The sequence below is a fragment of the Thamnophis elegans genome, chromosome 2 (assembly GCF_009769535.1).
Source record: "Thamnophis elegans isolate rThaEle1 chromosome 2, rThaEle1.pri, whole genome shotgun sequence".
Taxonomy (NCBI): domain Eukaryota; kingdom Metazoa; phylum Chordata; class Lepidosauria; order Squamata; family Colubridae; genus Thamnophis; species Thamnophis elegans.
The window spans coordinates 55,676,209-55,690,623 of NC_045542.1; the positions used below are offsets into that span (position 1 = coordinate 55,676,209).

The window sequence follows — 14,415 nt, forward strand, 5'->3', positions numbered from 1 at the left end:
ATCCCCAGGATCGCCGTGCGATTGAAGAATGAAGCCGATGCTGCTGCCTTGATGGCCCAGGCCGCTGACTGGAATGTTTTCCTCAGGGTCATCTCCGCCTTCCTGTCATCTGTCTTAAAGTTGTCTGCTACGTCCTTGGCCACCAGGGATGCAGGCGACGCCAGGGCTACCACAGGTGGGTCAACGGCTGGTAACTGTAATGCTTGGGAAAACTCTGGCTCAATGTTATAAAAATGTCTGTCGTTACTGCCAGGATTTGGGAAGGCAGTGGGCTTTTCCCATTGCTTGACGATTTCCAGGAAGAGGTGAGGGACAGGAATCTCCTCCTTCATCCCTTGGGTTCAGAAAAGATTGGGCCCTGGGCTTTTTTGCTGCAGGCCCATCTGAGGAGCCTTCCTTGGCCCCCTCCCTAGCTCCATCTATCCCCCCTTCCTTTTCTACCTGTGCAGTAGCACACGCTTTGCCTAGAAGAGACCGGGATACATTTGGGGGAAATAGTCCAGTAAATGCTGGAGTTTCCGGCTTGCCATCCTCCTCATCCTCAGATAGGTCAGGATCTCTCTGGGGTCTGTCCCCTGCTACTGAACCTTCACTAATGAGGGAAGGAGCGGTAGGGCAGCTCACAGGATTGGATGGAGGCCGAGCCTGGGGTGAGCTGGCCCTAGGATTCCCACCTTGATCTGGTGCTAAGGACCGAGCAGTCTGCTGCTGCAATCCATGCGCAATTCCAGAGGCAATTGCTCTTTCGATGAGATTTTGCAGCCTCCTTGGCAGATCATCTACATCCAGAGAATCCCAACTGGAATTCTCTGGTTCCTGAGCTACCCCAGCTTGGGGAGCTAGACTGGACTTGGGCAAGGCCTGATCCTCCCTAGGATACACGTGGGCAAAGGAATCTTTCAAGTCCAAATCCTGGTCCTCCAGGGAAATTGGGGGAGAAGGAGACCTTTCCCCCAAAAATCTCTGTGGGGAATCTGCAGGGAGTCCATGCTGGAACTCACCTCCCAATGGAGATCTGGAATGGGGGGGGGGGGAGGCACTAAGCCTACCTTGCAAGGCCCTCAGTTTTTCAGCCCTGGAAAAGGTCCTTGACAGAGCCTTGTGCCTCCTCAGTTCATCCCTCTGGGTGGCACGAGAGGGGCGGGGGTTTGCAGCCTTAAGGGCCCTGGCAGAAGCAGTGGGTTGCTGCCTGGTTAAAGGTCCCTCCCCAGGGGAGCATGGGGAAGAAGGAGACCTCCTGCCTCCTCCGCCATCTTGGCCATGTGGGGGAATAAGGAAAATAAAGAAAAAACTACTCACCCTCCTTGTGCAGCCTCCTGGCTCTCCCTCTCTTCCGCTGCAACAGTTAAGGAGAGAACAAACTGAATGAATGCTGCTTTCTCCCCTTCTGGGCAGCCCCTGCGTCAGCACTGAGAATGGTGTGTCTGGATGTTGCCGCCGAGGCTTGCCTCGGCCTGGGTCACTTCGTGCGCTTTCCTCCGCTCCGTGGCACACTCACAGTTAAAAAAAAATCCCTTCTTCGCGCTCTGTGCTCTCCATGGCTCGAATCCAGCCGCCGAAGCCGTTTCCAGTAGATTGGTGTGATGGGGGGCCTCTGGGCTGGGAATCCCTAGCCTCCCGATCGCATAAAAACCCTCAGGGATCGGCGCCACGTGCTTGACAAAGCCTGAAATGGCTGCCGCGGCCTCAGTGCTCTCTCCGATCCCAAGGATGCAAAGTAACACTCCCTGGTGATTAGAAAGGAAAACTACATAGAGATACTTACAGGCTAGAGCAGAGAGCTAGCTACGGTGGCTGCAGAGGCAAGGAGGTTCCAGTAGAGATAGAAATCGTAGGAGAAGTTAAAAATATGACTCGTCTTTAGTCGGATTGAGATGAAGTGAAGAAGAAAGGGTGGAGCACAGAGGCGTGTCTTCAGCTTCATCCCAGTCTCGTGCCGAATGAGCGTGTCAATACCATCCACTGGAGCCTCCATCCACTGGAGTCTCCTGTCCCTCGCTCCAGAAAACGGCCCATTTTTTGAGAAAACGGGCCCATTTTTTTTAAAAAAAAGAGGGAATGAGTAGCCTGGGGGGAGGGCTTGCAGTGTGCTCCTGGGGGGGGGCATCCCCCCCCAAATGAGCAAAAAATGGCCCATTTTTCATCAAAAAAAAAAGCATGCATAGCCTTATGGAGGCTTATAGAGTGCTGCTGGGGGGAGGGGGAGGGGAACGGCGCACCCAGATTTTCAGCCTCTATTTTGAGGAAAAAAGGTGCGTCTTATACACCAAAAATTACAGTATCTAATTTCAGCAATTGAGGTAAACCAAGGTAACAAATAGGATTTTTAAAATCCAAATGAATTCATGGAATGCTACTTTATTGTTGTAGGGTACAGTATATCCTCAACTTATGATCATCATGGAGTCTGAAATTTCCATCATAAGTCGTGATGGTCAAAACCTGAAGCACCCACATGCCTGGATCCAATGTTACAAGTTTTCTATGGTGATCATTAAGTGAATAACAGTCATTAAGGAAATCCATGTATTCCAATCATAAGTTGAGTGCTACCTGTAACAAAATCTTATAATGCCTTCCTGTAAATGACATCCCTCAAACTAACAGTTATAATTGATTGGTTTTGAACAATAAGACTATTTATGAAACAAATCAGGAAGACATTAAGATGCTGAGAGACAATCAAAGTCACTTCAAAACTCCAACTACTGAATGTTATCACTTCACCTACCTCTATCCATTAATCTTAAAATATACAATTGGCAATAAAAGATACTTCATGGTTGAAATGCTGTTTGATCAGATTGTCCAATAGCTTAAAACTTGTCCATCTTGAGTGATTTTGGTGGCTCATATGAAACAACATGTATCTGAAAGTATCCTCAAAGTCAACTATTAAAGGAATGGCTGCCTCCTTCCTTCTAGAATATCGTTGGTGGAATTTTGGTTATTGATTGCTTGTGCATAAAATGCAGGATTCAATACAAATCACATTTTTTAAAAATTGTAAACGTGAATCCTCCCACCACAGCTCTTTTACTGTAATGCAAGTACAATTACATACACTTGCTTTTTAAAGAAAAAAATGCAGTATTTATGAATGAAAGAAATGTAACTAGTGAAGGTCAGTTTCCAGTAAAATTAAATATCATTATTTTGTACTGTAGCCTGAAAATCAAAAGTGTGAATGCTGACAAATGACTCTGCTTAGCCAGATGGTTCCATAGATGTACAGGTACATTGTTTAAATTCAAAAGCGTTCTATTATGACTGAATTCATTAAAATCCTCTCAAAGGTTTTTGTTCTAAATGTACCTATGAACTAGTACTAGAAAATTCAATAAGAAGGAACAGCACCATTACATTTAAGCTTATATTGGTAAGGCATATTTAATTAACGCTCTACTTCTCACATTTTGTTCTGGATGCAATTTTCACCAATAATCCAGAGTTTTAGGAATTTTTATTTCCATTAGTTAAATCACTGTTTAATTGCGGTTTCATGTTTCTGTTAGCTCAAATGAATTGATAATTTTTTGCCAAATGCAGTCTTCATTTAATCTGTCTTAATTTTAATTGTTTAATATTATCTTTTTATCACTTTATAACTGCCCAGATTTGCTACAAGATGGGTTCCATATAAATTTAATAAACAAACAAGTGAACAAATAAAAGAATTTGCATGCGTGTTCCAATGAATCATATTTACATGATTATTACACTCTTTTAGTAATGCATCTTATGGTAGCAAAAATAAAGTCTGCTGCAGTGAGCCCAAGCTGTGAGGATGGTTTCTGAAATTCAGATCACAAGGAAGTCGGTATTGCAGATTGTCAAATCTTATAGTTTTTTTTTTACCACTCTTTACCCCCCTCTTTGGAATGCACTGGATGATTAACAATGAAATTAATGTTTATATCTATATTCCAGGGGGGGGGGAGATTACATATAAACAGGCACATTATAGAGGATGGAAATGGAAAGGAATTTGATACTGCCGGCTGTTTGCTTAGTGTGCTTGTGGATGGAAGTGACGAGCTTCTCAGAAGGCAAAAAGCATTAACTAGTAATTTGTTAAGGTCTAATTAATTTCATGCACCAGGATAATTAACTGCAAGCCATCCTGATCCGGTGACTGCAAGAACATCTTAAGCTATATTACCCCCACCTCTATGCTTCAATGTCAGAATGAGATTCATATGGAATATTTTAATTTATCCAAAACATTCCACTTTCATCTGTCCAACTTTCCAATAGTCTGCTGGATAATCTTTGACAAACTTGGGATCAGAATGCATCTGCTGAAGAAAAATTTCCTCATGGTCTCTTCTCATACATAAAGGATTACTCTTGTTCTGTGTTTCCCCTATGGTAAACAGATGAACACATGTCAATGAGGCAATGCAAGAATAGCATGCAAAATCCTTTGCCCTTATTCTGTTTTGGGGTGACTTCTCAAAGCATTGCCCGCCTTATTCTTGGGTGATTTTTATAGGATGGTTACCCCTGAGAAGAATAATTAATGATTGTGTGCATTTTCCCCATTTGTAGACTATCTATCTGACTGTGTTTGTTTAGTGGGCAAAAGATTTAGCAATGATTTTGTAGACTTTACTAACTTGATGATCTTCAACAACTGTTTCTATGAGGTCTGCGAAGTCCTCTTCTGATTGGGGCGTGATTCATGAAAATGCTCTGATGTAAAGCATATTCTGATGGTGGCAACAGCAATGGATCCAAGCTTAATACAGTTATTAAATAAATATGTGATATAGTTATGTTTGTATTAATTTAGTATGTCTGTCAATTTTTGTTTTTGGTTACTTGTGGAATTATAATGCTAAAAACAATCAATGTCCTGACTATTACAATTTTTTTTCATTTTTTATAATCTTCTCTGCATTTCTTTTAAAAACTTCAATAAAATGAACCCATACACAAATTGTTCTCATTTAGTGACTGCCTTGTTTAGTGAACTTTCGCAGTTTCAACAGTTATGAAAAAGTAACTTTTCAATCAATTGTCACATTTATTGCCTTCAAAGTACTGCAAAGCGAAGGAAAGCTAAAGTAAATCATAAGGACAGGAGCAAGTTAACTTAATGCCCATTTTGTTTAAAGACTGAGTTGCTGACCCCAACTGTGGTTGTTAAACAAGGACTACTTGCATATACAAAGTAAAATATCAAAGTTTCTAGTACAGCACCTTTACATCTTTTGTCTAAGGTGAAGCAAGCATAAAACAATAAAGAATCCGGAGCTGAATTTCCCATACCAGTAATTTTCAAGGTAAATAATGTAAACGGGGAAAAAAGGTAAGGCTTAATTCTGATGATAATGCATCCCCACCCACAGTACTCAAGTTGTTTGTATAGATTCACTTAATTCTTAGAACACCATAACTTGTTTTTTGAGGGACAAGACTGTTCAACAAGAAAGGAGCAAGAAGACCTGCCATACTAATATTCTATTCCACTATGCTGTTTCATTAGTGGGGAATTGGGAGGGGGGGGAATAGTAAGGAGTAGAATGTGATGTTGTCCAAATAAAATTCCTTTCTAGAATCCAAGGTAATCTTTTGTCTCTACACCTCTGATGGGTGGAACTGCCAGCATGGCAGTGGAAGATTGGTCCATGTGATGGACTTGTGGATGTGGGGGCAGGATCTTGAACTTTCAACTGAGTGGGGAAAACCAGGAAGCTTTCAGATTCAGGTTTTCCCAGATGTGCCAACATGGCTCTCTTAATATATTGGAACTTTGAGCAATACTTTGCCTTGGACTCTGATTTAATTTTGGATGTTATTTGGAACCCTGACACAAGACAGATTACAAGAGGGAGTTTTTGCCAACCTGGGAGCTGCCCATCTTTGAAGCCATTCTATAGAGGAAACATTAAAAAACAAAACCCTAGCATTCTCACTAGTGGGTATTCTTATTCTTTTTTAATGTGGTACAGAAAGAGGAGAGTAAAATACCAACATAAAAATAAAATACTGTAATGATTATACTGTCAGCAAAGAATGAACATACATTGGTAGTATCTAAAATAAATTAAACCTAAATAGATAGATCCACTTAATGGCCACCTATATCAATACAAAATTAATTTAATCCTTAAACTGATACATAAGAAAACAGTATGGCACATCCAATAAGTCTTCAAGGAAAGATTAACTGGGTCCTAACATACTAAAGAAATGTTGAAGATATAGTCTGTATATAATTTTTGAAACGCAAGTAACAGTAGAGGTAGATTAATTTTCTTCCCAAATCCAAAAATGGAAGAGGGGAATATTCAAGCAGATATTAAAAGGGTAAAGGCTCCTTCACACATGTGTGCTAGTTGCTCCCGAGTCTGGGGGGCAGTGCTAATCTCCGTTTCAAAGCCGAAAAGCCAGCTCTCTCCGAAGACTTCTCTGTGGTCATTTGGCCAGCACGTTCAGCGGGATGTGTAACTATTAAGAGATTGAAGCTGTTTTGCATCATTTAGAATACAAATAATGGAGCAAATTTTGTTGTTCATGCTGGCCTTTTGTTACTGCCCTCATGATACTGTAGTGCTTGGGATGTGGGTGAGTAGAGGAATAAGAGGATACCATTTCCTATACAATCCAGTAGCACATAGCAGCCAATAGATCCAAAGTTGGGAAAAAAGCAAGCCAAACAGAATGAGGCTTTTAAATGACCCTTAGGTTTAGTAGAATACCAGGCTTAAAGATTTAAATGAACCCTTATGTTTTCTACTTCCTTTTTAAACTCTTATCTCAGAAAAGAAAATTTCCAGTGAACAAATGAACACAAAGTTCATACCAACTTTGGCTCTGGTAAATGCGGAATACTAGTTGGTTAATTCTCATGCTGCTTAAAAAAAAACCTCTTTTAGGAAGAGGAATGCCATTCAAGTTAACATTTTCATTTCATATAATAAATTACACACATTAATATTCTATTTAAAAAACTCAGCAGCAGAGTCACCACCCTGTATAAAATTAATCCATGATGTTTAATATGCAAGCAAATTGAAGTAAAGAATATATTAACTTGTTATGGATATACAAGAGGACTGGTTAGGTTAAGAGTTCTACTGTATAAATCTTAGACTAATTGTGGGAAGCCCTTTGTTTTCATGATGTATCACTACTGTAAGTAGCAGATACTTCTTAGGTAATCTCCCAAGAGACTAGATAAAATGTGAGAAGCAAGAAGTCTTGTTATATTAGGATTTTTAAGCGGCTAATAGGCCAATAGCTCAGATCCTTAAAGACTATCTATTGCATCAAAACTTTCAATTCTTTATAATAAATGTAAGAAGATCTTGAATTCTTTGTTTTAGTTATCCACATAATGGGGATTCTCTCTCCCCACCATCACCCTGTTTTTTTGCTGTACCAATGGAGGATACTTTGGAACATTTTGACTTTCAGGCTGCAAAAAGCATGTAACTGTCTCAAAAAAATAAAGCAATACTTTTAATTCCTAAGCTGCAGAAAGCAGTCGCTGTCTTGAAATGCTAATTATTAAATAAATTCCTTACAAACATATGATCTTTTAATATTGGGGAGAATGAGAAAAAAGTCCCTATTATGTGCATAGTGTATATGTGTGCCATACATTCCCCAAATAGTAGTATTTAGATATTGGGCAATTTAAATTCATGGATAAATTGATATGGAAATACATTTTCATTTAAACATTTGAGACTAAAACCCTTTAGAACTTTAAAGGAAAGTATTAACTCCTTGAATTAAGTTTGGAAGAGAGCTAACAACTTCCCCTTCCACAACTGAATGAAGAAAAGCCTAGAAATAATTCCATTGTGGAAGTAGATAATAGCAATAGACTCATAACAGTCTAATAAGAGCCAAGGTGGCGCAGTGGTTAAATGCAGCACTGCAGGCTACTGCTAGATCAGCAGGTCAGCGGTTCAAATCTCACCGGCTCAGGGTTGACTCAGCCTTCCATCCTTCCGAGGTGGGTAAAATGAGGACCCAGATTGTTGGGGGCAATATGCTGACTCTCTGTAAACCGCTTAGAGAGGCCTGAAAGGCCTATGAAGCGGTATATAAGTCTACTGCTATTGCTATTATTATATTGCTAATTGAAGGGGATCAATTCAAAAATGATGAAAAAGATTGGTTTTTCACATGCTTTCTATTAACCTCATTCATGGCTTACCATGCAGATTAATAAATCTAAGAGGGATATAGAATTCAGAAGAATGTGAATAGAATCCTAACAAAACTGGTCTTTCTGAAGATAGCTGAAAACGAATTCTTAGGCAATATGTAGATTTTCATATTGAGAAAGAATGTAAAAGTAATAATTGAAGAAATTTAATTTATTCCAGCTATTGCAGTATAGTGAAACCCTGATTAACCAGACCTTGTTGCAAGGAACTTTCTGCCCCAATATCATTACCCTCACCATAATTGTATCTTTATGGAAATATTCTGAATTGCTAGAGAACAGTTTTCTTCAATTTAATGGACTCTCATAAATAACCTCCTCCCACAATGCAATAAAGTTTCACTGTAACTGACATCTTTCTTGTTTTCAAACTAAATTGCTAAAAGATTTCAATTTTTGAACATGATTACTACCCTGCACAGAGCATTCTAAAGTTTACCTTTATTATTTATTTAGCACATTTAGGTACCACCCATCTCTTTCTTAGAGTGACTCTGGGGAATGTAGAATTAAAAGCATAAGAGTGTAAATACCATATAAAAATGCAATGATTAGTAAAAGGAGCGAGGTAAAAACAAGATTTAAATGTTAAAAGTTAAGAGACGAGGAGAGCATCTTAAGGTGCAAACTACCCTGAATTGCATTATACTCACAGAGATAGCAAAGCCATGTGTTCCAACCCCTTGGAAAGGCCAGGAGATAGGGGGCCCACCTCTATGATGGGAGGAGAATATTCTACAGGACAGGACAATAGCAGTGAACACAGTCTTCTTGGAGCCCACTGACCATCAAAATTGATTAACTGATGGAATCCATAACATATCTTCCATGTCTGAATGGTTGGGGTAGGCTGATGTGATGGAAATTGTACACCATGTAGGGCGGGGTGTCAAACTCGCATTGTCATGGCGGTGTCACATGATGGATTGTGACTTCCCCACAACCCTTGCTAAACCAGGCATGGGTGTGCTGTGAGTTTGACAGCCCTGAATTAGGGCTTTAAATGTCATAAGCAACACCTTGAACTCTGAAGCAAATGTACCCAATGCAGCTCACACAGTAAAGGCAATACATGCATCATCCTTGAGTCTCATGATTGTTTGTAGGGCTGCATTCTGCATTAGCTGAAGCTTCTGGATACTTTTCAAGGGTAGCCCCTTGTACTGTACTAGTTCACAGTCTGCATTGCAATAGTCCATAGGGAGATGACTAGGCCATGAACGGTCAAGAGGATGGTCTTCCTGATCAGGAAGTGGTGTAACTGGCACCTAATGGACAAAGGGTCCTCCTAGCTATGTCTGCCACCTGCTTCTTGAGGTGCCCTGGACCACCTCCAGATTATACACAGAGTCTGTCTTTGGAGGTGCAACCCCATCCAAGATCAAAGCTGATAAACCCCTGGATACAGAGGAGCCCGCTACCTACCAGCTACTCCATCTTACAAGGTTGTTCATCATCCAGGCCACCACAGCCTTATAAGTACTGCAAAAAAATATCCACAGCATCACCTAATTCTCCCTAGACAGAGATATATAGTTGAGTAGTATCAGCATATACTGATGATGTCTCATCCTATGGTGATGGATGTTCTCACCTAGTCCTTTTGTGTAGATTTTAGAAAGGATCAGACAGTACACCAAGCTTGTGGCAGCCCACACAAAAAGGAGCCATGGGCCCTACCAATACCAACTGGAACTGACCTAAGAGGAAAGAGGTGAATCAGACAGAATTGTGCCTCCAACCTCCAACTTCTCAAGTTGGCCCTAAAGTATCAAAAGCCACTAAGAGGTCAAGAAAAGCAAGGATGCAGATGCATTATCCCCATTCAGCTCTTGCCAGAGATCATCAAGAAGTGTGACTAGTGCTGTTTTTGTTCCTGACCAAAAAGGGTCCAAATATTTTTTTTCATTCATTCTCCTCTGAAGTTGTAGTTTTACCACTGTCTCAACTGCCCTAAAAAGGGGAGGTAAAAGACTGGATAAAAATTGTATACAACAGTAGGGTTCAGCAATGGCTTCTTGAAAAGAGGGCACACCAATATCTCTTTAAAAAGAGCAGAAAAATATCTCCTCCATCAAGGTTGAATTGGATCAACCCAGGTGAAACTTCCCTGGCAGCTTTGGTCAACCAGGAGGGACACGAATCTAACTCAGAGGTGTGTTTGCAGTCTGACGGACTCTGTCTGCTTCAGGTCCAACAGGATCAAGCTGTTTCCAGATAATTAGGTAAGTTCTCCCCCAGGCATCTCCATAGGACTTTCCCATGCTTGGCATACAACTGGGATCAGAACAGGATGATTTTATCTGCCAGGTACACAGAAAAAATTCCTGTGAGGTTCTGAAGGTAGGCCTCTGTGGGGCCCTTGACCAACAGGGGCCAGGTAATCTTACACACACAGGGCCAGTGGGCAATATTCTGCAGATGCAATAAGAGCAAAGAAGCATTGACACTTTGCTGCTCTTACCTCCACGAGATAGGGCTTAATAGCAGCTGTAACTCATGTTTGCTCAAATTTGTTTTCCTCTAGACCAGGAGCATTTAACCTGTGGCCTGTGGGCCACATGTGGCCTTGGACATCTAGTAATGGGATATAACTATCGTATTTTTGGGAGTATAAGATGCACCAAGGTTTTGAAGAATCAAATTAAAAAAAAGTTTTTGCACTCTGCAGACCTCCCAAAAACGGCCCGTTTTTCATCAAAAAAGGGGCATGCATAGCCTTTAGGAAGCTTATAGAGTGCTCCTGGGGGAGGGGCAAAATTTCTGCAATCCCCAGCCACCAGGAGCACTCTGCAAGGCTCCTAAGGCTATGCATGGCCATTTTTATGAAGGGAGTGGGGTTTCGGGAGGCAAAAATGCTGTATTCAGTGTATAAGACGCATCCAGATTTTTAGCCTCTTTTTTGAGGGAAAAACGTGCCTCTTATACTCCAAAAAATACGGTAAAAATATAAAAAGGAACTTTGTTATTTATATAATGAATGATATTACAGATATTTTAATGTGGCCCAAAACAATTTCATTTCACTCAATGCAACCAGGCATGCCAAAAGATTGAACACACTTGATCTAGATGTCTCTTGGTCCTTGGATCTTTGCTGCTGATAGGGCAGAATATACTTCAAAAAAAGATTCAGAAGAAAGGTTTCAGAACTTGTACAGTATAGCAATAGATAAGCTACAAGAAAAAAATGCTGCTTTAAGAAATCAACCCCGGTAACGTTGAAAGAAACAGTAACTTTTTTCAGGTTTACACAGAAGCCTAGAAACATCTGCCACTATCTAGGACTGAACTTTCAACCTGCCAAATGGGAGGCAAGAGTCTTCACCACAAGGCCACCATGTTACTCGCCAAGAAAAAAAAATCTGCTGTGAACTCCGTGTGGTGTCAGGAAGGGTATCTGGCCATTAAATGCTCAGCTCCATCCAATTCTCCCAATTCTACCCCAAATCAAGGGATTACAGGGTCATAAAAAGGGACAGTACCCAGAAGCCTAAAACGGTATGCCAATTTAATCAAAATGAGAGAAGTGCTGATCTCACATGGAATCCAAATAATTCTTTTAAAGGTACAAAAACAAGAGCTACTTCTTTCTTCTCGTTAAGTACAACCACAGTTTTGTAGCTGCCTGCATCTTCCAATCAAACAGAATGCAGGAAAAAAAATCTGATTAACTTTTGTACTATTTGAAGTAGCAAGAGAGTATTTATCACGGATCAATCCAATTCCTCAGTATTCTCAACCAAGCTATGGCCTGGAATAGCACCATAATTATTTCAGAAAATGTTTCCTTTTATGACACCACCTAATTCCCAGAGGGAAAGGAAGAAGAGAATAAAATGTATTGGATAATAACAATTTATAAAATTACCTTGCCTACACACATTAGTACAAATCTAAAAACACTTCCTGAGATACAGGTTTGTTATGTTAAGGAGAAGAAACCCAGGAAAATATTGGATGCTTACAGTATTCTGAAAGCTTGATTTCAACTTCCTTTTTTAGGAAAAATAAATGAATTCACAATCTGAATCTAAGGAAGAGAGTGCCAAGTTTAAAGTTTTTCATTTAGAAAAAGTAAAGTATTTCTAATATAATAAGTCAGTATGTATTCCTTTGGATAAGAAAATATAATAAAGATTGTTCACTTGAGAATGTTAAATATATCCCTTTGGCATGTAGATTGCCCTAAAATGTGAATGATGCAGCTATCAATCCAACCTTACTCCAACTCTAAACATTACACTGTGCCTGCCTATTATATATGACATGTTTTATAAAGCAAAAAATGATGGTAGGGATCTAACCTGGGTTAGCTTTTATAATCTCTGAATTGAATCCATCAGTTTTTGTCAAATCCAATGATTTTCAAGTTCATCTCCTAATAAATTTTAATCAGACTTCACAGAACTCATTTCCTGTATTATTCCTACAAAGTATTAAAGGAAAGCCCCAAAAGTTTGTATACAATTTATAAATTTATTGTGTATAAGTTTATATATTTCTGGGCCCAATAGCCATTCATATGTTGCATCTTTTAGGCACAAGCTTTGAAAGTTTTTGTTTTGCCAGTGACACAATTTTTCTACTCTTCTTAGATTTAATGGATGCAACAATTGAAAAATATCAATAGCACTTACATATTCTATTTTAAAATAAATGCATCACTTTCTTTATAGGAATTCAGGCATAAATTCCAGATCAAAAGATTATGCTTGCAACAATGTGTCTAGAATTTACCTCTAACAACAGCATATATTATGTGAAACATAATATCCGTCTCACAAATTTTCAGATCCATTCATCTGTTTTATTAGATTATTTTAGTGCCTATCCTTTCCCTCCTTTTTGAGGGACTCTTAGAACAACTTTGTATTCAAACTTTACACTCCTGAAATCTTGATGTGAATTAGTTTACAAACTTTGATAACCAGAGGAAATTAAAAATAATTCATTTAGGACATCACATTGAGCCTTCTATTCTGTGTGTGTATGTATGTACACAAACACACACATACACTTACCATAGCAGGACAGTAATTTTCTTCCCCCCCCCAATGCATTGTGGATGATTTTTGTTCCAATCAAGAGTTTTCAATATCCAATATTTTTCATTTCAAAGATATATTGTTATAGTCATTTCTGTATTCCAGAAATCACAATCTTTTATAATTAGTAAGTGAAAAAATATTAACACAAAATTATTTCTTTAGACTCCACCACAATTTCAGACCAGATAATACAAACCACCTTAATATTAAGGATAACTCACAAAAATATGCTTGAATTCTAATTTATAATAAAATTATACCTCCAAAAACTCCACTACTCTACATATTTAGAACCATATAGTCAGAAACAGAGGTTGGATGCACATCTGTGAACTAGAAACAACCTAATAACACCAAAATATTACTGCAAGACAAGAAAAATAGCTTAATTAAGCCAAGAATGATTATTTCTAATATACTAAGATCCCCTACACTACACAGAATCACAGGTGAGGAACAAACTACGGTGGATGATGCTGAAAAGAATGTATTTCCTTACAAATGACTAAAAATGACTTTGGGAATGATGAGGTAAGGATGCAAGAATCAGGAGGCTGCCTAAAGCTATGGTGCTATTTCCCAAAGGCACTATGCAGCTTTTCCCTTCAACTGATATTGTCTGTAAAGAAAAAAAGAGAGCAATCATGGCCAAAGATAGGAGGTGGTCAAATGGAAGCCAATGTCATCTTGACACATCATAAAATCCCATCTGCATGACCCAGAGCCATAAAAACCCTCCACCAGCACCTGGAACTTTTATTTCAAACGTTGGTGCAGAAACCAGAAGTCCTCAGGCGCCTTAATAAGGCCTATTTTGCATAAAAGACACTGCAGACCAGGCAACCCCAGTGGTGCAAGGGAGGCTTTCCATATTTTTGGCGGCCAGAGACCAGCATTTTTCAGGCCAACTTCTCGGAACCCCCGCCCCAAACGGTACCCCCTTTCCCCCTATGGGCTCCCAATATCTGGCCATTAGCTCCCACCTGTCAATCCCGGGAGACCCTCCTAAGCCTAATGCACCTCTCTCTCCCTTCCCCACCCTTTTCTCAGCCGCCGCCGCCGCCTTCTCAGCCCCATTGCGGACACCCCACCCACTCAACCCACCGAGCCGCCGCGTGTGCGGACGAAATGCAAAAGGAGCCCCGAGAGAGGCAGCGGCGTCGGAGCTGCGGTTAC

General features: G+C 40.0%; 1 protein-coding gene across 3 annotated transcripts in view; it reads right to left on the reverse strand.

The window, feature by feature from the left end:
* The window catches only part of UBE2O (ubiquitin conjugating enzyme E2 O), a 79,890-nt gene that overhangs the window by 64,989 nt on the left and 486 nt on the right, over window positions 1-14,415 (reverse strand). The window lies entirely within an intron of this gene.